The sequence below is a fragment of the Ambystoma mexicanum genome, chromosome 6p (assembly GCF_040938575.1).
Source record: "Ambystoma mexicanum isolate Mex_15411 chromosome 6p, UKY_AmexF1_1, whole genome shotgun sequence".
NCBI lineage: Eukaryota > Metazoa > Chordata > Amphibia > Caudata > Ambystomatidae > Ambystoma > Ambystoma mexicanum.
The window spans coordinates 1475637999-1475658427 of record NC_090935.1 but is presented as its reverse complement, the minus strand read 5'-3'; positions in this window follow the sequence as shown (position 1 = coordinate 1475658427).

The following is a 20429-nucleotide window of genomic DNA, read 5'->3' as shown; positions in this document are numbered from 1 at the left end:
TCTACTGCAGACAGGATCTCCCTCTCTTCATTCTGATGGTTCAGAAACTTTGGAATTAATGGCTATAGAACGTGCCTTTTGGCAGAAGAGGGTGAGGGCTTCTACTCCCACATTTTTACAGTTCCAAAGTCCAACCAGTCTGGCCTGTGCACTATTTTAGACCTGTCAGATTTCAGTCTACACATTCCCCAGGAACAATTCAAGATGATCACGTCCTCACAAATCTGCTCCTCCCTTATGAAGGATGATTGGCTCTATGTGATGGATCTTCAGGGTGCATACCTTAATATGGCCACTACACCGCAAATACCTTAGTTTTTCGGTAGAAGGCAGACACTTTCAGTTCTGGTCCCTCCTCTTTGGGCTGAGCTCTGTGCCAAGATTCTTCACAAAGGTGATGGCTATGATAGCAGTGTTTCTCAGGCTTTGTGGGTGCTAATTCAGCACCAGATCAGGGGTGCACCAACCACCTACAGGAGTAAACAAGAGGAGAGGGGGCTCCTCCTAGGGGGGGAAAAACACGGGTACACAAACTAACTGCAGTCACACCATGAAAGTAGGCCTTGCTGGGAAATGCGGGGGTAGGGATGCACTATGTATGCCATCGGCCCAGGGAGCTTTTGTATAGTATTACAACAAAGGGAAAATTCCCAGTTAAACCCACTCAGCAGGGATGCCCCCAGGTTTGGCCCCACCCCGAACACCTGCTCTGAACACAAGATCAGCGCACAATGGGTTAGGGAAGAGGGAAATGGAGCTCAAGCTGCACGTCACGGGCAGATCAAAGCAGCTAAAACAACACTGGCAAGCCAATCCTAATGGCACTCAGGGGTAGAGGGGAAGTGGACCTGAGCCAGAGAACACTTCATATAGCTACAAGTTCCTGTCCGCAGGTGGTTATGGAAATGGGAAGCTAAACCAAGTGGAGTTCCTGGGAGGACCAATCAAATCATACATGTCTATGTCCGTGGGATATGGCCAGCCTTCACTGTATCCACTAGAAGGTTTACGAAGGCCGTTATCCAGCAGGTACCATGTGAATGTCTCCATTCCCACCAGAAGCACAGTGTCTCCTGTTCCTTTCGCAATGCTGCTGACCAATGGCAGAATAATAAAGTCCCAGCGGTCAGTACAAAACTGTTCCCGGGAGAGGTGAGAAGCGATGTGTCACCACATGGGGAGGCAATGAGTTGGGATACTGTTGACCTGTTTGCTCCAATCACGTTTCACTTCACTAACATACGTTTAGCTACAAGGATAGAATGTAGTTTAGCCAATGAGTTTCTTGGGAAACATGGAAAATATGAACATCCTGGGCTTCAACAGTTTCTAATGCATTGACCATTGTATTTGTAGTATAAAACTAATGTTCGCTGTATGCCCAGATGTCAGCTCTCATCAATCTGTTCCAGTCCACTGTTCTGTTTGATTTGTGCTCGCCCAGCTGTAATAAACAGCGTTGTTTCTTGCCCAGTGTGGGCTCCTTTTTCATCACAATTTTTATATAGTGGATCGGAGGACCCTGATACAGTGGAGTCCATGTATATACATACCTGGATGACTGGGACCTCAGGAGCCACTGCTCTCAGACAGCTCTCAGACAGCAGCTTCACAAATCCATATGTTACTTCAACTTCTTTTCAAACTCGGAATATTAGTGAACTGGAGGAAGTCGTCAATGACGGTCATGCAAGACCTGATTTTCTTGGGTTATCGATGGAACATAGTCAGTGCCAAAGTCTTTCTAATGAATGACAGGATGACGGACATAGTGCATACATATTCCCTATTAATGAACACCACCCACAGGTCAGCATGGTGGTTCCAGAGGCTTCTGAGCTTAATGGCATCCTGTGTCTTAGCCCTTCCTCTATTGAGGTTAAAGATGAGGCATACACAGATGATGCTCAGACAAAGCTGGTCTCAAGCGGCAGACCTAGACTCTCAAATAATTTGGGTGTCCCCGGAGATGACGCCCGACCTCCACTGGTGGTCAAACTTCACCAATCTTTTGGTGGTGACTCCCTTTATGGATCTGCCTCCTCATATGACATAGACAACGGATTCCTTCCTGCTCAGCTGGGGAACGATGCGAGGTAATTTGGAGGTGTTCGATCTGTGTTCGTGCTTGGAAAGGGAGCACCGCATCAACTACCTCAAACTACTACCAATATTTCTAGCCTTGAAGGCTTTGCAGTCCAGTATCTCCAACAAAATAGTTTGAATCAGGACAGACAACGCAGTGGCAATGTTTCACGTAAACAATCAAGGGGGACCAAGTCTTTACCCCTGGTGAACCTTTCAATTCACATATGGGAATGGGCAGTACAAAGAAAAATTCTGCAAGCAATAGATATTCCTGGCCAGGAGAATACAGCAGCCGATGCCCTCAGTTGCTGGACTACTGCAAACCACGAGTTAGAGTTAAACTATCAAACACTTTCCCAATTCTTTTCTGAGTAGGGGAACCTCAGCGTAGACCTGTTCACAACACTCTCCAACAGGAAGCTTCCTCGTTATGTCTCCAGGGAGGGGCTCTGTCTAGGCTTCCTGGGCGAGACCCCAGGGATTTCCTGGAACTTTAGGAGGAGCTCAACTGCACGCTGATCTTCAGAGCAGCGTGTGGGCAAGCCAGGTTCTGCTTTTCAGAGCTAAAGACGCTTTCAGTCTATCTACCTATCCGGTTGCCAGAGATCACCAATCTCATGCACCAGAACGATCAACAGGTGTGGCATCTCTTCCTACAATCTCTTGGCTTGGCGGCTTGGTTCCTGAAGTCAGGTCGCTTGCACAATTCAACCAATTAGATGAGAATATGCTCATCATCCAAGCAGCGCACAAACCTTTCACACAAGCACAGTACAGAAGCAAATGGTTCGGCTTCTGTCACTGGTGCTTAGACAAAAAGATTGATCCTTGTCAATGGTGGAGTGTGTCCTTTCTTTTATCTCAAACCCTGCATCCATGGGCATTCATATACACTCATGCCATATGTACCTGTCAGCTATTGAGGCATACCTCAACACAAACTCCTCTTCGTTCGCCCTCACAAAACTAGTGATAAAATGTAATTTTGCTCTTCCACATCTGTTTCCTCCTGTCAAACCTCCTCAGGTGAAATGGGACCTCAATGTGGTGCTCAACACGCTCTGCCATAGGCCATTTGAGGCCATGGTGATGGTGGAATTGAAATTGCTGACCTTGAAGTTGAGCTATCTAGTCACCATTACTTCAGCTAGAAGGATTGGCAAGCTGCAGGTTCATTCCATTAAAGAACCCTTTATGAATTTCCATAAAGACAGGATTATGCTGCGCACTCACCCTTCTTTTCTGCCAAATTTGTTCCAGAGTTTCATATTAACCAGTCTATCACCTTGCCAGTGTTTGTCAACACCCGCGTCAGACACAGAACGGGTCCTTCACAACCTTGACGTTAGCAGAGCTCTCAATTTCGATCTCGATAGGGCACAGGACTTCAGAACCTCTTCTCATCTTTTCATGACGTTTGGGAAAACGAAAGGAAGACAGGCCTCTTAGGCTTCAATTTCCCACTGGATAGCTTCTTGCATTACAGAAGCCCACATAGTCCTGGGCATGCAGGCCCTCAAAGGCATCCACGCAATTCTGGTGTGGGTAAAGCTGCCGCGGTAGCTTTCCAAAAGTACGTCTCTTGGCAAACCATCGCTAAGGCGGCCACTTGGGCCTCCCCTTCGGCATTCTGTAAACACTATTGTCTTGACCTCAGCTCAAAAGGTGACTCTCAGTTTGGTCAAGCGGTCCTCAGAAACCTCTTTAATTAAGGGAGTTTTCCATCCACCCAGTTCTATAAATCAGTGCTTGTGAATGTCCCACACAAGTATGGAGGAAAGGGGCGGGACGTAGGAGTAAAACAAAGTTACTCACCGTAGTGACTAAAGTACTCCTAGCCCATAGTCCACTTTCCTCCATATGCCTTCCCCTCTTAAAAGTTCCCTAAAATTACTAAATATGTCTACCAACCTTGGCAATAGAAAAGAACTGAAAGAGCGATGCTCTGGGCGGGGTTCAGGAAGGTGGGGCTAAAGCCACACAAGCTGGCCCAACGTATAAATACGTTTTTTTTAAAAATCCTATTAAAAAGTGCTCCTGTCTCATCCTGACGACGGAATGCCCACAAGTATGAAGGAAAGGGAACTATAGACTAGGAGTACGGTAGTTACTACGGTGGGTAACTTTGTTTTTTTCGAGCGATTTAATGAGCTACAACCATTCATGTGTGGTGATCGTACTGATTAAAACAGTTGAAAGAAATATTACGGTTGCTACCTTACAGTCATCAGGGATGCGGAGTGCATGGTTATGAAAAGAAAAAGGTGCTTTTGATGTAGCCATCATTGGAGGGAGAGGTGTCAGTGGATTTACCAGTGTTGGGGCAACCAAACCAGCATGGAAGTCATCGCTGAGGGCCTATCATCAAACACTTCCCTTGGTCAGAGAGCTGCTATCATTGTTGGTGGAGGGTTACAATGCTGTTGGTAATGTATCAGTGTCAAAGTCTGTTGAGGTGGTCCCATTATCAGTGGTTGTCTAGAGATTTATGCATGTCAAGGTCCGGATGATGGTCGGAAGCTATGCTTTGTTGGTCCTTGTTCAGATGGTACCATCACTGGTCCACTTCCTCTCCAAATATACTCACTCGAGACCAGCAACAGTGAGTGCTGGTGAGGGTCTACACATGATGCTGATGAACAGTCTTTGATGTGATGGATGAATTACAAAGAGATCAGGTGACCCACAGGAGAAGTCATCAGTGCTCCAACACACCCCTTTCTACTTTGAGGAAGAATAAGACTAGGAAGTGCACAGTACACAGATAGGCATCTCAACTAAATGGCAATTTCTAACAGATTGTATCCTCCTACAGATACTCATCTTTGATATACTGATATCCTGTTTGGAGCCTTGGACATTTTTCAACAGCAGAGGGCATGGTGCGACACTGAGTCGATTTTCCTCTACAGTTTCCATTCCCACATCCGGACATGACATTGATGATGGGATAAATAGCACACAGTGCGCCCGTTGCCTCAGTTCAGTTTTCCTGCACGCCCTTGGAATAGTTCAACTCGCCTCCAAGAAATGCATTTCTTTTTTAATCTTCTACAATGTCTATGCCGAAGACAAGCTTCAAGAGTGTGTGGACTATGACTCGAACATTTCGGTCACAGATCCACACAGAACATGTCTCTGGTGCCTCAAGGGTGACTCCTGCTAGTCAATGACCAGCAAGGCCTTAAAATAGAGAAGGTCAGAACTCTCCCTATGTCAGTCGGTTTCTAAGTCTCCCTCATCCACCCCTTTGAAGGCAGGAGTTCTACAGGGAACAAATCTCCAGAGAAGGCCATAAAATGCTCCAAACACTCCAAGCGGTCAAGATCTAGGAGCGATTCTTGTCATTCTTCATCTTCACCTTCATGAAAAGATTGAAGAAGCAACGTCATCATTCCTGGTCTTCCGCCTCCTCACCCAACAACAGACAGGTAAGTTTTCCCGAAAGACTGCCTCGGCGGTCGAATGGGAAAACTGCAGCAATAAAATGATGGACTTTTTTCAGCCTCTCCTAGTCCCTCGAAAGAACCGAAAAAGGCTAACAAACTAAACCCCACCCGTTAAGACCAGAAGGGAATTGTCAAAGTCTTCGACCCACGTACCCAAAAAGCCTCAGGGATGCATCCGCGAGTAGTTTCGAAAGTGTCGACCACTAGAATGGCATCAAATCTAAAAGCTTCGGTCACTTCTTTGAATAAGGACTCAACATCAAAAGGTCCTTCAGCATCGGCATCAACCTAAAAACCATTTGCAGGTTTTAAACCACAATCGAAGAATGAATTCTCAAATCCTTTGGATCCATTTTTGATTAGGATGACGATGACAACGACGTTTTATCCTTTGGGTACAAATGTTTTGGCATGCCTAATGTACCAGAAGAGTTGATATCTGTCATGGCCCTTGCCCCTGGCCCTCACTGGCAAGTCAGCCTTCCAGTTAGGGCCAGCTCAAAGGCATTAAAACCTCATCAAAGACTCTCTTGGAGTCAGTCCTGGCGCCTTTGGCGCCAGGCTCATAACCATCATGAAGACCAACATTAGAATGGGACTATTTACCTGGGACTATTTAACTTGGGGGGGTTCAGCCAACATGGAGGCACACACATAGCTCAGTTACAAGGAACTGAGCTATGCGGTCTAGTCTTTTGGGTGTGGCAGGCCTGGGCCTACTTTACCTGGACTACTTTGGGTGTGGCAGGCCTGGGACTATTTTACCTGGACTACTTTACCTGAGACTAATTAAACCGCACCCAAACAGCAGAACATGCTTTGCGTTATTCTGCTGTGGGCAGCATAACGCTGGCTGTGTCCAGTTCTTTGATGCCAGTTTACCTGAAACCAAGGACCTGCAGAGAGAGAAAGAACACTACGAAACTTACCTGGAACAGTATTCTGCCTTAAATCCATCGCCGACTTCATTTCCACTCACCTGAAGGTACGAACTCCATCATCCAGCACCGCATGCATCCTGGAATACCATAACCTGGAAAGAGGAGAAAGAAAGACAGCATTAGTAAGCGTTTACTCACGTTTCCTCCTGAATGAAGAAAGCCACACAATTCTTACCTGGGTAGTCATCTCCTGGTCAGTATCATTTCTGGAACATTACGGCACTCGGCGAGGAACATCGCAACCTGCAAGGAGAGAAAAGACACAGGTTAGCAATATAAAAGGCGAAACAGCGCAGCGCATCATGCATTACTCACTGGACAGCATCACGCACACCGCGCTTTCGCCTACCGGCCCATGCACATCCTCAAACTGCATGACAACACCAAAATACCTTTCCATACCTAAAAGGAAAGAAGCAAGACATTATTATTCGAACTAAGAGGAACATAAGAACTGCATATAAATATTGTAAAGCAGCAAACCTGCGGAGTCCCAGCAGGCCTGGATTCCCACAGGGGGGCTTGCACCAGTGAAGTAAATTGGTCGATGCTGGCCCCTTACATCTACCCGCCCCTGCCACGAGGAGCAGGACAGAGAATCCACCTTTTACAATATTAAGGTGAGGAGAGGGCCCAAGGGGGAGGAAGGAGTTGAGGCCAAGGGAGGTGGGAACACATAAAGACAATCTGGTATTGAATCCAGCTCTCCTATATTGCAGACCCATCTTTAACCAGAGGCCTTACCAAGGGACCGGGAGAGGGTTCGAGAGTGCAAATCATCCAACCAGGGCTGGGTGGCGTCCCCGTGGATACCAGGTGAGCGTAACATATCTGATCAATCTCGTTTAGAGAACTTGGCTAACTGCCTTAAAGAAGCCAGTGGCTTAGACACCACCCACGAGGTGGAATTCGACACGCAAACATAACTGCTCATCTGAATGCAGCATACATAACACTTATGAAGAGTGTCCCTGACTATTTAGGTTGTGGCCTCCTGCAAAGTACATAGTTCAGGATGATCTCACAGACATCCTTGACAAAGGCCCTCCAAAGGAACCTGAGCTACCTTTTCATTCAGCTCTCATGAACACTATTTTGCAGAACTGGCAGAAGCCTGACAGCACTCCTTTTGTGAATAAGGAGTTGGTGAGAAAATACAGACCATCATCTGATAACCCTGACTTTCTCTCAGGGCACCCTACTCCCGAATGTTTTGTGGTGCAGGCAGCTACATCCACTTCAAGGGCAGCTGCTTACCCAACCATTCCACCTGATAGTTTGGGATATATTGACCCAACTCAGATGTACTTCGCCACATCACCATGCTGCATGTCAGCAGAAACTCTCAAAAAGCTGTGCTGGCTCCAGTAAGCACCATTGAACCAAAACCGCGTTTTGCAGCAACAAAAAGATGGCTGCACCGTCTTGCCAAGCACACATTGGGCAGGGTGGAACAAAGGGGCACACTGAGGGAGTGTGCCAGTGTGTTCTTACATATACAAAGGAAATAGAGTGAAAAGGCAGAGCTGTGTTGCTGCCAGCCCAAAGTTCCATGGAAAAAGGGAATTATTCACATTTAAAAATGATGCCGCTCTAATGCTCTTTTGCTCTGATTCCTTATCACAACATGTTATTAATAAGACCCTGCTATGCTTATTCATATTCGCATTGCGCTGCAGCAGACAAGCATGACTTCTAAATGATAGGCCCAGCCAAACCAAATCTGAGAAAAATTCACAAAAGCTTTATTTCAGCAGCACAGAAAAGCGCTTAACTTTTGCTACCAAGCGTCAAAATCACTGTTTGAAAAGAAATCATAGCTTTCTGTGCACATGTCAATTTCATGGAGACCTTTGTCTTGTACAGACTGTTGTGTAAAACCAGCTGGTTACAGCTACAGAACCATATTGGAAAGGCAGATGCAAAAACCGAATTAAAAAAGAAATGGCAGCTTTCAACCCATGTGTCAAAATGGGCTTGTGCAAACTAAAGAAAAATAAAATGCCCGTTTTAAAAAGTAAAATGTTGAATGAAAGCTTGTCTGTGCCTGGCAATGTGAAGGGGTTGGCTACTGGGAAACACATATGGGCTGTTTATTGAACAGGTTTGTTTTTTGATTTAGGACCAAATAAAAGAAAATAAAGGTTTTAAAGTATCTTGGCCAGATTTTGCAAGCTCCCAAAAACAGGTTATTCCAGTTGGCAGAGCTAAGGCTACCCCCAAAGAAAGGGAACCACCATAAACTTTCAGGTTTCTGCTGAGAGGATGACTGAAACAAAATGGTCTCTCAGTAGATACTAACACCTCTGTGATAATTACTAGGTTGGACAGAATCTGGTCTGGGCTGAATCCTCTGACAATGGAACTTCCAGGACAAGGACATGTGAAAAGAAAGTCACACTTCCTCGTGATTTTTACAGGAAACTTCAAGTGAATCCCCATGAGGACCCTGCCCCTGAAGGAGGGTAGCTTTGGAAAGGCATCCCCATACATGGAGAACAATACTGACATTTGTTTCCAAAGACTATTTATTAATAAAAATGTAAAGACTTTTATCTCTGCAGCAGGACTTTGTAAAAATGTGAAAATCTCGCAGTTTAAAAGTGATTTTGTGGTTTATAATTTGAGACATTGTAGAATTCACTGACATCTTGGGGACAGAAATGGAAAAGAATTGGGGATTATAAGGAAAGTATCCATGATGCCATTGCAAATTTTAATACTTACATCCCTTATGATAATCCACACACGTGTGTAAAGTTACAGAATTTTAGGCCAAATCTTTCATACTCAAAATACCAAAAAGTATTAGAAGGGCAAAACAATGTCTCACAGAGTTCAGAGTTGGAGTGGAATGGTCTGCATAAAATATGTAACCTGTTTATGTAAGTTGCTAAGAGACTTCAACTGTATAAATGTACCATTTGTGGCAAAATCGGATTTTAGCTAAAGTAACTGTGTGAGGTTTATGAACATTGTAAAACTCACATTCTGCCTTGAAATCGAACCAATTGAGAGCGAGGCGGGGACTAGCACCCCTGACCAATCCAGTCGGTTAGAGGTGGGCTTAGTTAAGCCTGTCCAGCTACTTTGATGATGTTGCTATGCATTATAAATAAGAGTCTCTGACAAGACTACATACAGACACTCTTCCTGAAGTTCCTGTGCTGCGTTCCTGATCTGCTCCATCCATCTTGCTGATCCCAACTACAAGACCTGAGCATTGCTGATCCTATCCGAGAAAGGCCTCAATTCTGAAATCCCACTAAAATCCCAAATAACCAAACGGGAAAGCTGTGGTATTCTTTTGGGAAACATCCTGAACCAGCCTGGCTTGCTGCCCACTAACTGCTTGCCCAGTAACTGCATCCAGCGGTACCTGTGCAATCCAGTGACCCGAATTGCCCAGCTGTTCGCTACCCAGTGACCAGACCTTGCCCAGCTGCCTTTTGCCAGGTGCGCCAGCCGTGAGGTGAACACACCATGTTGACTGTCCAAAAATCCCAAAAACTCTAAAGTGGACTGTGAGTATAAGCCCTACCCCACAGAAATACATAGCCTACCTTGTCTTGCTTTTGTCTCTATCCCACTACCTAAGCAATCCTAGTTTTACCCTGGTAACTTGTTGAAATGATTAGAATTATCCTCATATCCTGTCCTTCATTTTTAAGCGCTAGCGCCATATCTTTTCAATTTTGTCTTGTGTAATCCTAAGCCATTAGTCATATTTCGAATTATCTGACTGGCTTCCGCCAGGGTTGGGCACTGGGGTGACAGGGTTGAACTTGCGAATCAACCATGGATCTTACTGTGTCCATCTTTGGGGAGTCTAGTCTGAATACTCTAGTTTAAAGTAAAAACATTCTTGTCACAACTGATTTCTTTTCCTATTTCACTGCTTCATTTTACTCAAACCGACCCTTGTTATATCTTGCATATCTCATCCAGTTTCATAGCTAGAGACCTATTTTCACCTCCATATTGTACCTGTGATATATATCTATCATGCACTCCAAATCAGAGTATTTCACCCGTTTTTATTAAAAACCGTTTGGGTAATTTAAAGCTGGAATTGAGGAAATTGCAACTTCTCAACGTGTCATTTGGCTGCAGCATGCTCTAAACTTTCCACTCATTTTCGAATTTTATGCCTTTTGCTGATCCATTGCCTTGTGATTTCCAGTGATATGGCATACATGCTATTGTGATAAAACATATGTATATTATAATTTAACCACACATTAATTAATTATTTGTAAAATTCGAGTGTTATTTTAGGCCTTTGCTAAGGGTTTAAAGTCCGTTTTTAACTCTTATTCTGTGAGGGAAGGTCAGATTTTTGTTCTGTCTTCTGCCTCTTATTCCTGATTACCTGCCTGTTCTTTCTATCCACTCAGAATTCGATTATCTGTGGGTTGAGCGAACATTGCAGGGGGAAATCTTAACTTGGGTGCTATCTTTCCTAAATCAAAAAGTGCTTCTATTCAATTGTTCTGTGTACATGTTCTAGGAGAAGGCTAACCAAGTGTCTTGATTGCATTTTTATTGTGATTATCACCCCATTGGTGATTGCTGCCCCAAATTAAAAATTGCATTATTTCTTTTGAATTTTAAAATAAATAAATACATATTGCATTTCACAAACCAGCCTGGTTCATCGTCCATTGTGACCCGGGGTATTTTAAAAAGGGGGTGTGATATGAGTTGTGTAACATCTCAAATTGAATTTGCATAAAATAAAGAGAAAGGCATATCAATTGAGCGCTACATCCTAGGCTGAGACCAAGGTGTGTGTCGCCTGATTGAAATCCTTAACAAATTTGGGGGCTCGTGTCCGGGATTGAGTTTGGTTGCCACCCGTGGCAGTCTAACACAGCAGACTAACCTGCAGGGTAGTGATACTTTGCTTAGTTGGAATACTGGGTTACACTGTACAAGCGCCTCCCCAACAACAAATACTCTAAGTACCAGGCCTGTGTCTAAAAAGTAAAACTAAATCAACCCCAAAATAGACAGAAAGCATAAGAATACAGGTTCCCCTTACATAAATAAATAAATTAATAAAGAAAGAACATGTCCAAAATGACCATAGTAGAGATTAATATGGCTAGGGAACACCCTCTGCACCAGCTATTTGTCAGAGGTGAATGGCCAGAACAAGATGAAAAAGTCTGGCTAGAAGGAACAACGCAACAGGTCACCACCATAGACATGGATATGTGGCAGAACGGTGGCCTATTACACCAAGCATTGAGTGAGTTATATATGACCCCAAAAATTAAAGAGGAGCAAATCAAAATTGTTAGAATCGTGGCCTACATGTATCTCCACATGGGAGTGATGCAGGAAAAGCATGAGGAAAATACAACTCTGGCGCAGAATCAATCTGAACTATTAAATGAAATGCAAACTGATCTAAATTTAGCAGAACAAAAATTACAAAAGAGCCAAGAGTTGGAGGTAGAATCTGGAAATTACATCATAAAATTAAAAGGGGACTTGGCTCTCCAACAGTAGAATAATGCTGATGAAGAGACCCAATTAGAGGCATTGAAAGAGGAGTGTAGGGAAAAGGTTGACTCTCACCAAGAGAGTCAATTGAAGTTAAATCGACAAATAAATTATAATAGAGCCTGCACAGTTACCCTACCAGATCAGAAAGAGAAATTGAAAGAGGAAAATAATAAATTAATTATGAGAGACCTCTCAAGCAGAATTTGATCAAGAGCGGCAGAAATTAAATACCATCAAGAAACAAAGGGATGACCTGGTGGAACAGAGGGCCACCCTAATTCAGGAGAAAGACGTCCTATGCCAGGACGTAATCAATTTAAAATCAGAATTTTAGGAAAGTGAGTTAGCCCTCCAGAAACTAAATGAACTCAAAACAGAGTATGGGAATCTACTGGAGCTCTCCAGACGGATAGAAGGTGCTCTGGAAGAGAATACCCAAACCAAAGATGCACAAACTCAGGAGGTGAGTCTCCTGCAACAAAGATTGGCTCCGGGTGCTCAAACTATACAGGCAGCACAAAGAGATAACGAGGCCCTCTGTGAAGAGAATGATGGGCTCCACAAACAAGTGGCAGCGCAAGAGCGGGTCATAGAGGCCAGTAAAACCCTGATATTCGAACAAAAGGCTCAGATCTTTGCATATTATCAAGAGATAGGGGCTGAAAAAGAAAAACTAGCGAGGTTGGAGAAAAGAGGTGCTAGATTTAATACAAACTGGAGGGACCCTGAACAGATAGAGATGGACAGGGAAATCCCTGATCATAGTATAATGACCTCTGTACTAAGGGACTCAAACCCATTTAACACTTTGTGCACTGCTGACTTCATGGCTTCCGGTTCACATGAGCCGGAAATCATGAAGCCATCAGAATTTAATAGGCCAAGCATGATGGAACTGACAGGTCAACGTCCTCCAGAAATTGATTGAAGGTTGTCCCTATGCAGGTACAAAAATATAAAGGCTGATGTCTCTGACAAGGAAACCTCCTATGAGGAGAGAGTCAGGGAATCAGATCTACAGGAGCACTACCTCCAGAGGGACCAGTTGGTTCAATTTGCTCAGGAACAACAGGAAAAGAGGCCCCAAAAGGGCATCCTGAAGACCACCACCCAATCAGGGCAGTGGGGGGGATACTCTGCCAACCCTGGGAGCAGGGAGGAGTCAGAAGACAACTCTCCTGTGCACCACAGGAGTGAAGAAACTAGGTTCCACCATTCTGTGAGCCCTTCTCAAACCCAAAAATTCAGAGAGCGCCTATATGATCAGGAGGGGTCCTCAAGTAGCAGTGCCTTTGAGTCTGAGGGTGACTAAGCCTAAAACTAAGCCCAAGAAGGCAAATAAACTCAAGAGAGCTATGACAAAAGACCCCATTACGCAGATTAAGGCTATTAGGAGTTTCATAACTTCATACCACAAAAACGCAAAATATTCTGTCTTGGAACACTTGGAACTCTATGAGCAGATGATGGACACTTTCCACCTGAAAGACAACCAGAACTGCATAGAGTATGTTAAATGGACGTTCTCTCCAGACTAGTCCAGCTTCTTTGCTGGACTGGAGGACCAGAACCATTCAATATAGTCCACCTACAGGGCGGCCATCTTGAAACACTTCTCCACCCATAGAAACCCCCAAGAGGCTCGCAAAGTGGCCTACAATCTGCAGTGCGGGGAATATCAGGCCCTACGAGAATTTGTGCAGGAGCACAAACGTGCCTTTGCGCAAACCACCAGGAGGGAACGCACAGATAGCAGGGAGTTTAGAACTACCTTCTTTCATGCACTCCCAAAGTATATTATGACCCAGCTGGTGAGGGACTTCCATTATAAAAGATCTCTGGACTGGGTCATAGAGCAGGCGACCCAACCCACATTTATGAAGTCCAAAAACCTGCAGAAAACAAAAATCAGAGCAAAAACCCCAAGCCAGCCAACACCCCTGCTGCTGCTAAGGTAGCGGAGGTGAAGGTTGCCCCCATTTTAGACCGAGAGATGGGGAGCCTAAAAATGCACCAACACCGAACCAGGAAAACAGAGGCCCAGAAGGCCTTCAGGCCAATCAGAAACAGGTGGCGTTTAGGCTGGTAATGCCGCCAATGGGACCCCTAACTCCCCTGATTACATAAGTCCCAGATACAAGGGCAACCGACCAATCCTGGGGTATGTATGGACTCCCCAAGCCCAAGGGGGGATCCAATCAGGTAAGTACTACCCCAGGAAACTTTCCTCCTAACTTCCCCCAGGAGGGCAGTAATCCTCCAAATGCTGGGTTAAGTTTCTTCTCCCGATACTCACAAAACCCCAACCTGCAGGACAACCCTCCTTTCTTTTCCCGTTTTCAGGAAACCAGACAACCCAATCCGGGAGAGGGAAGGCCAAGGGTGGAGTGTTACCAAAATCCACAATATCCAGGGTACTACAGGAGAAGGGATAGTTACCCTTCCCGTCATCCACCTAGAGTTGAACAGAGACCTCTGTATCAGCTGCAACGGGTGTCCCAACTGGACCGCCAGATCCAAAACCTTACTCAGGTTCTGGTCCGCATGTTGAGGGCTCACCAGAGCCCTCAGATGAACATGGCGGCTCAGAACCCTACAAACCCAGGGTCTGGCACCCCAGAACAATGACAGGGAGAGAACCCTGACAACTCACTGGTTCCAGAGGAAGAGGCACGGGGGAAGAGGGATGTAAAGCCATAGAGGAAGCTTCCTTCCTCACTCGTGAAAAGCCCCTGGACACCTAGGAACCGAAGCAAAAATCTCCTGCCCCCAAAAATCTGCAACCCAGGGAACAGAGGGTGGGTAGGAGAAATAAAGACAGCAAGAAGGCCAATTTTGTGGAGGAGGTTAGTGTCCTCCAGTTTGAAGGGGAAGAATCCTTAGAGGAATCTGGGGAAAGGATCTTCTCCTTCAGGGACGGGGGAACTCCTCCCAAAGAAAAATGCTCCCAAGAGATCTAAATGAAGAATGGGTGAATGTGGGGACTGATTCAGAATCGCCCATCTTTGAACCCCAGAATGAGCATCAAGAAAATCGAATATTAAAAGAGGATTCCCAAACTTTCCAAATCGATTCTGGTGACTGCCTCCAAAAAGAAGAGGGCAGCCCAGAATCAGAAAAAGTGGAGCCTGAAACTCCTCAAATATCAGAATGTAAAATTTTCTTTCAGATACCCAAACTCCAACCCAGAATTATGGCCAAACTAGTCCTGTGTCGGAGTCAAAAATAAGGAAACTGACCACCCAGCTTGCCCAAAATGCACATTATCTTTGCCCCCTTGAGGAGAAGGAGGGTAGATTTTATGCCCCGGTCCAAGTGCAAGGGCAATGTGCATTTGCAGCGCATGTGGACACTGGACCCCAAGCCACTCTTCTGTCAAAAAGGGCCTTTGAGCAGCTTAATTCAGGAAGGGGGTCATGAAAATGATGCCTGTTTGATTCCCACGGGTGCCTTCTTTTCAGAATTGCACGGGGTTCCCTGTTTTACTACGTGGCTTTGACATGCCAGGGACAAATCTGTGGCATGTCCACAAGGCCAAAGCAGGATGAATCTTGTGTTTTCAGAACAGTTGTCAGTTGAGGTGCGATTCACGCAAGTGATGCCTCTTTGTATTCCCAAGCGTGTCTCCTTTTCAGAAATCCATGGGGTTGCCTCTTTTCCCTGGTGTCTCTGAAGCCCCAGAGCCAAATATCTGGGATGTCCACAAGGCCAAAGGCCTGGTGAATCTTGCATTTTCAGAACAGTTACATACCAATGGTTTACCCTTTTTCATTGTGAACGTGGGAAGGTAGAATGTGTGGTGTTTTGCTAGGTTTTCGGTCATTTCCCAGTGGGAAATATGTGAAAATAGTGTGTTTTATGTCACATTTACAACTTTGTATTGCATTGTGTCAGGGGTGTTGATAGGTTTGTAAAAGATCTGGGGCTACACTAATGTCAGCACTGTCAGGATTCGGGGATAGCTACCCTTTTGGGTGTAGCCCCAGAGCTTCTATCCGGGACTGCAACCAAAAGACCCCCCAGACCTCCCCTGGCGACACCTCTGCATTCTGAGAAGGAAAATGTAGTGCAACTCATGCATGTGATGCCTCTTTGGATTCCCACTGTTGTCTTCTTTTCAGAAATGCATGATTTTTCCTGTTTTACTTGGTGGTTATGGACACCCCATGGCCATATCTGTGAGGTGTCCACAAGTCCAAAGGCCTGGTGAATCTTGCATTTTCAGAGCAGTTGACCTAGCAATGGTTTCCCCTTTTTCTTTTCTGCCCAGTTGAGTGCAACCACGTATGTGAGGTATTGTTTTTTGTTAGGACATGTGTGTGAATGCGGGAAGGTAGAACATGTGGTGTTTTGCGACTGTTTCGGTCATTTCCCAGGGGGAAATTTATGAAAATAGTGTATGTTTTGTCTCATTTAAAATGTGCAGTGCATTCTGGGTAAGAAATTGTAGTGCAATTCATGCAAGTGATGCCTCTTTGGATTCCTACTGTTGTCTTCTTTTCAGAAATGTATGAGTTTTCCTGTTCGCTCCAGTGGCTTTGATGCCCTAAGCCTAAATGTGTCGGTCGTCCACAAGGCCAAATAGAGTATTGATTTGGTCCTCCCAGGATGTTTTGTGTACCAGTGTTTTGCCTTTCCCTGTTGCCCCCAGGTCAGTGCACCCACACATATGAGGTACCTTTTTCCTCTGAACACCTGTGGGAACCTGGGAAGGCAGGACATGCATTGTTGCCCACGTGTTTCTCTGGTTTCCCAGTGGCAAATGTGTGAAATTAGTGTATTCCTGGTAATATTTACAAATTTGCTGTGCATTTTGGGTAAGACATTCAAGTGGGATTTATGCAAGTGATGCCTCTTTGGATTGCCACGGGTGTCTTCTTTTCAGAAATGTTTGTGGTTTGCTGTTCTCCCTGGTGGCTGTGAGACTGCAAACTTAAATCTGTATGTCCAAAAGGCCAAATAGAGTACCGATTTGGTCTTCCCAAGGTGTTTGGTGACCCAGTGTTTTAGCCTTTCCCCATTGCGCTCAGGTCAGTGCACCCACACTTGTGAGGTACCTTTTTCATCGGGACCCATGTGGGAACCTGGGAAGGTAGGACATGAATTGTTGCTCATGTGTTTCTGTGGTTTTCGATTGGCAAATGCGTGAAAATAGTGTATTTATGGTCACATTTGCAAATTTGTAGTGCATTCTGGTTAAGAAATGCTAGCGCTATTCACAAAATAGATGCCTGTCTGTATTCCCACCGATATCTTTTTTTCAAAAATGCATGGGGTTCCCTGCTTTCCTTGTTGGCTGTAACACGCCAGGGCCAAATCTGTGGGGTGTCCAAAAGGCCAAAGGCAGGATGAATCTTGCATTTTCAGATCTGTTGACATATCAATGGTTTACCTTTTTTCCTTTCTGCCCGGGCGAGTGCACCCACACATGTGAGGTCTGCTTTTTGCCAGGGCATCTGTGTGATCGTGGGATGGTAAGACATGTGGTGGTTTGCGAGTATTTCTAACATTTCCCAGCGGGAAATGTGGGGAAATGGTGTATTTTCTGTCACATGTACAACTTTGCATTGCATTCTGGGTATGAAATTGTAGTCCGATTCACGCCAAAGATGCCTTTTTTGAATCCCAAGGGTGTCTCCTTTTTAGAAATGCATGGGGTTCCCTGTTTTCCTTGATGTCTGTGACACCCCAGGGCCAAATATCTGGGGTGTCCATAAGGCCAAAGGCCTGGTGAATCTTGCATTTTCAGAGCAGTTGACATACCAATGGTTTACCCTTTTTCTTTTCTGACCAGGTGAGTGCACCCAGGCATGTGAGATCTGGTTTTCGTCAGGACATCTATGTGACCGTGGGATGGCAGGACTTGTGGTGTTTTGTGAGCGTTTCCAGTAATTCCAAGTTGGAAATATGTGAAAATAGTGTATTTTTGTCACAATTACCTCTTTGCAGTGCATTCTCTGTAAGACATTCTAGTGTGATTTACGCAGCTGGTGCCTCTTTGAATTGCCACGGGTTTCTTCTTTTCAGAAATGCATGGGGTTCCCTGTTTTCCTTGGTGACTGTGACACCCCAGTTCTCAGTCAGCCATAATTCCTTTATTCGACATTGTGTCTTCAGGTGCATATGATATGATAGGTTATTTATAACACGCTTAATACCCAGAGGTTCCTAAGCATGGAACCAGGGATCAAACCTGTGCTGCTCCGTGTCGTCTTGCTTCCAAGGTGAGCACGTTGACCCTGAGCTATCCTCCCGAGACATAGGAAAAAGACAGAACAATCACACAAAAATGCTTTTGATATCTAAAAAGAATTTTTTAAATTCTAAAACTGTTTAAAAAAGGAATCGGCAACTAGATAAAAAGATAAAGCAGTAATAAAAACCCGGCAGCGACAGTGGACCCAACATTCTCTAAATTCCAATGCACTCGCTAACAACAATTATAACATACACATGGACATGCAGAATTAATTCAGGGCCCTTTTCCTCTGCAACCAAGCTCTATGAATATAGCGAGCCGTGCCAAATACTACAGGTAGGTTGGAGGACTGCAGCAGAAAAGACAGAACAGATCTTAAGGTGCGTGGGCCAGCATCCTGTAATAAAGGCCTCAAATGCAAACACCTCAAGCGAGTAGTCGAAGAACAAACACAGTTTAATTTGCACCACCACACAATGGACATAACTTAGATTCATAATCCCTCCAAGAATATCTGAAGGCTGCAACAGGAAGAATACCAAACCTAAAAAGGCGTACAATGATTTTTCATAAGCGAGAACAATTATGCCTAGATTTGCTTTGAAGCTTGTCGTTGTCTCATGAGCAAAGTACTCAGAACTCAACTTCAACTTAGAAGCATCGATCATGAGCCGTTCAAGTGCCCATTACATGGATGACACTTTTAGGTCACTAATGTTCGACAAGGAGAAACGTGTTGGTCACCCCAAAACTCATTTGCATTTAGTTTGTGGTGCATGCTCTTAACATGAACCAGCCATTTAGGACTACTCCCTTCCCCCATCAAGGGATAGAAGATCTTAAATTGCATCCCTACAGTGCCCCAGAACTGGTTGAGTCCATAATCTGGCCCAAAAGAAGACCAGTTTACACATTGCTTCTGCACGGATTGTGGTGGTGTCATATTCATGATGGACCAGTGCTGTGGGGGCACCCAAGTGGTGTAACAATACATTCTTCAGAAATGTGTTCTCTCCTATGGCCAATTTCCTGACATTTGAGTAAGCCCAGAGCTCTGCTTCGTACAGTACTGCCGGCAATACTTGCCTGTTGTATAAATTCAAGGCCGGCGATATGGCACTGATCTCATGTCGCTTAAAAAGTCAGACAACTGGCCACCAGGGGGTGCACGCATGAGTACTTCTCCCGTGTGAGCTCTGTTCTGCAACCCATGAAAGCGGCCTGATCCCCCGCTGCGGGAACCCCCCCACCGCGAAGAATACCAAACATTCCCAGCTGAAAGTGTCTGTCGTCATCTTGGCGAAAAATCAGACGAAAATCAGAAGTGTTTTCACCGAGATAATTAACTGAGAAGATACGAACGCACAGAGAACTCCAGGCCACGACAAGCGGGCCGTGCCAGCCGGAATACCCCGCGTTAAGCGACAACGGCATCCAGTACACAGCGGAACATTTGGAGGCGACTGCAATATATGGCCCCATAGTGATCACCTAGTGACACCAGAGTGAGGACCCGTACCATCAAGGTAGTGCAGAGTGTAAAGCAGGCACTACAAACAAGCGACGGTGCAGGCGAACACAACTTCACCATCTATGCATGCAGAGTATCGGCCCTCACCGAAGTATCTAGAAACGGGAGCCTGCAGCCCTGTTTGGGAGGAACTGACCTCCAAGTGGGCTATCCCCGCCGACGACCGCAGCCCGCGGGGGCGATGCTCCCTCCCGGACAGTGAACAGCCCGGTGCATACAAGAGGTTCCTGTCAGTACAAAGACCTCTCCCACTCGGGCTGGCAACATCGACAGTGGAGAGCCCTGAGACCGCTGCACAAAAGAGCGGTGCAGCGCCCTGGACCCCCTGACACTTTACAAGGAACTCCATGTGTCGGCTCCCTGCCTCGCTGTGCCTCGCTCCGGCTCACTTCACAAAAGGGAGGAGAGGGAGCCGACTCGAGAGAAAGACACGCCGACAGAGGACAACACGTCAAAGGACATGGGACAATGAGCGGGCGTGCGCTCTCCGGGGAATGCCTGCTACCCTCTGACCCATGAGGCTGCCCTACAATACACAGTAAACAAGAGCACTATGACTAAAAGCAATTCTACATGATGGAACAGTGTAAACATAGATGAACCGCAGTGAGGACAGTACACACGGCTAGGAGCAGTCTTGCCACGCTATACTCGGGAAAGTCAAGGAGCCGGGTAGATCTTGTCATTACCCACATAGAAAGGGAGAG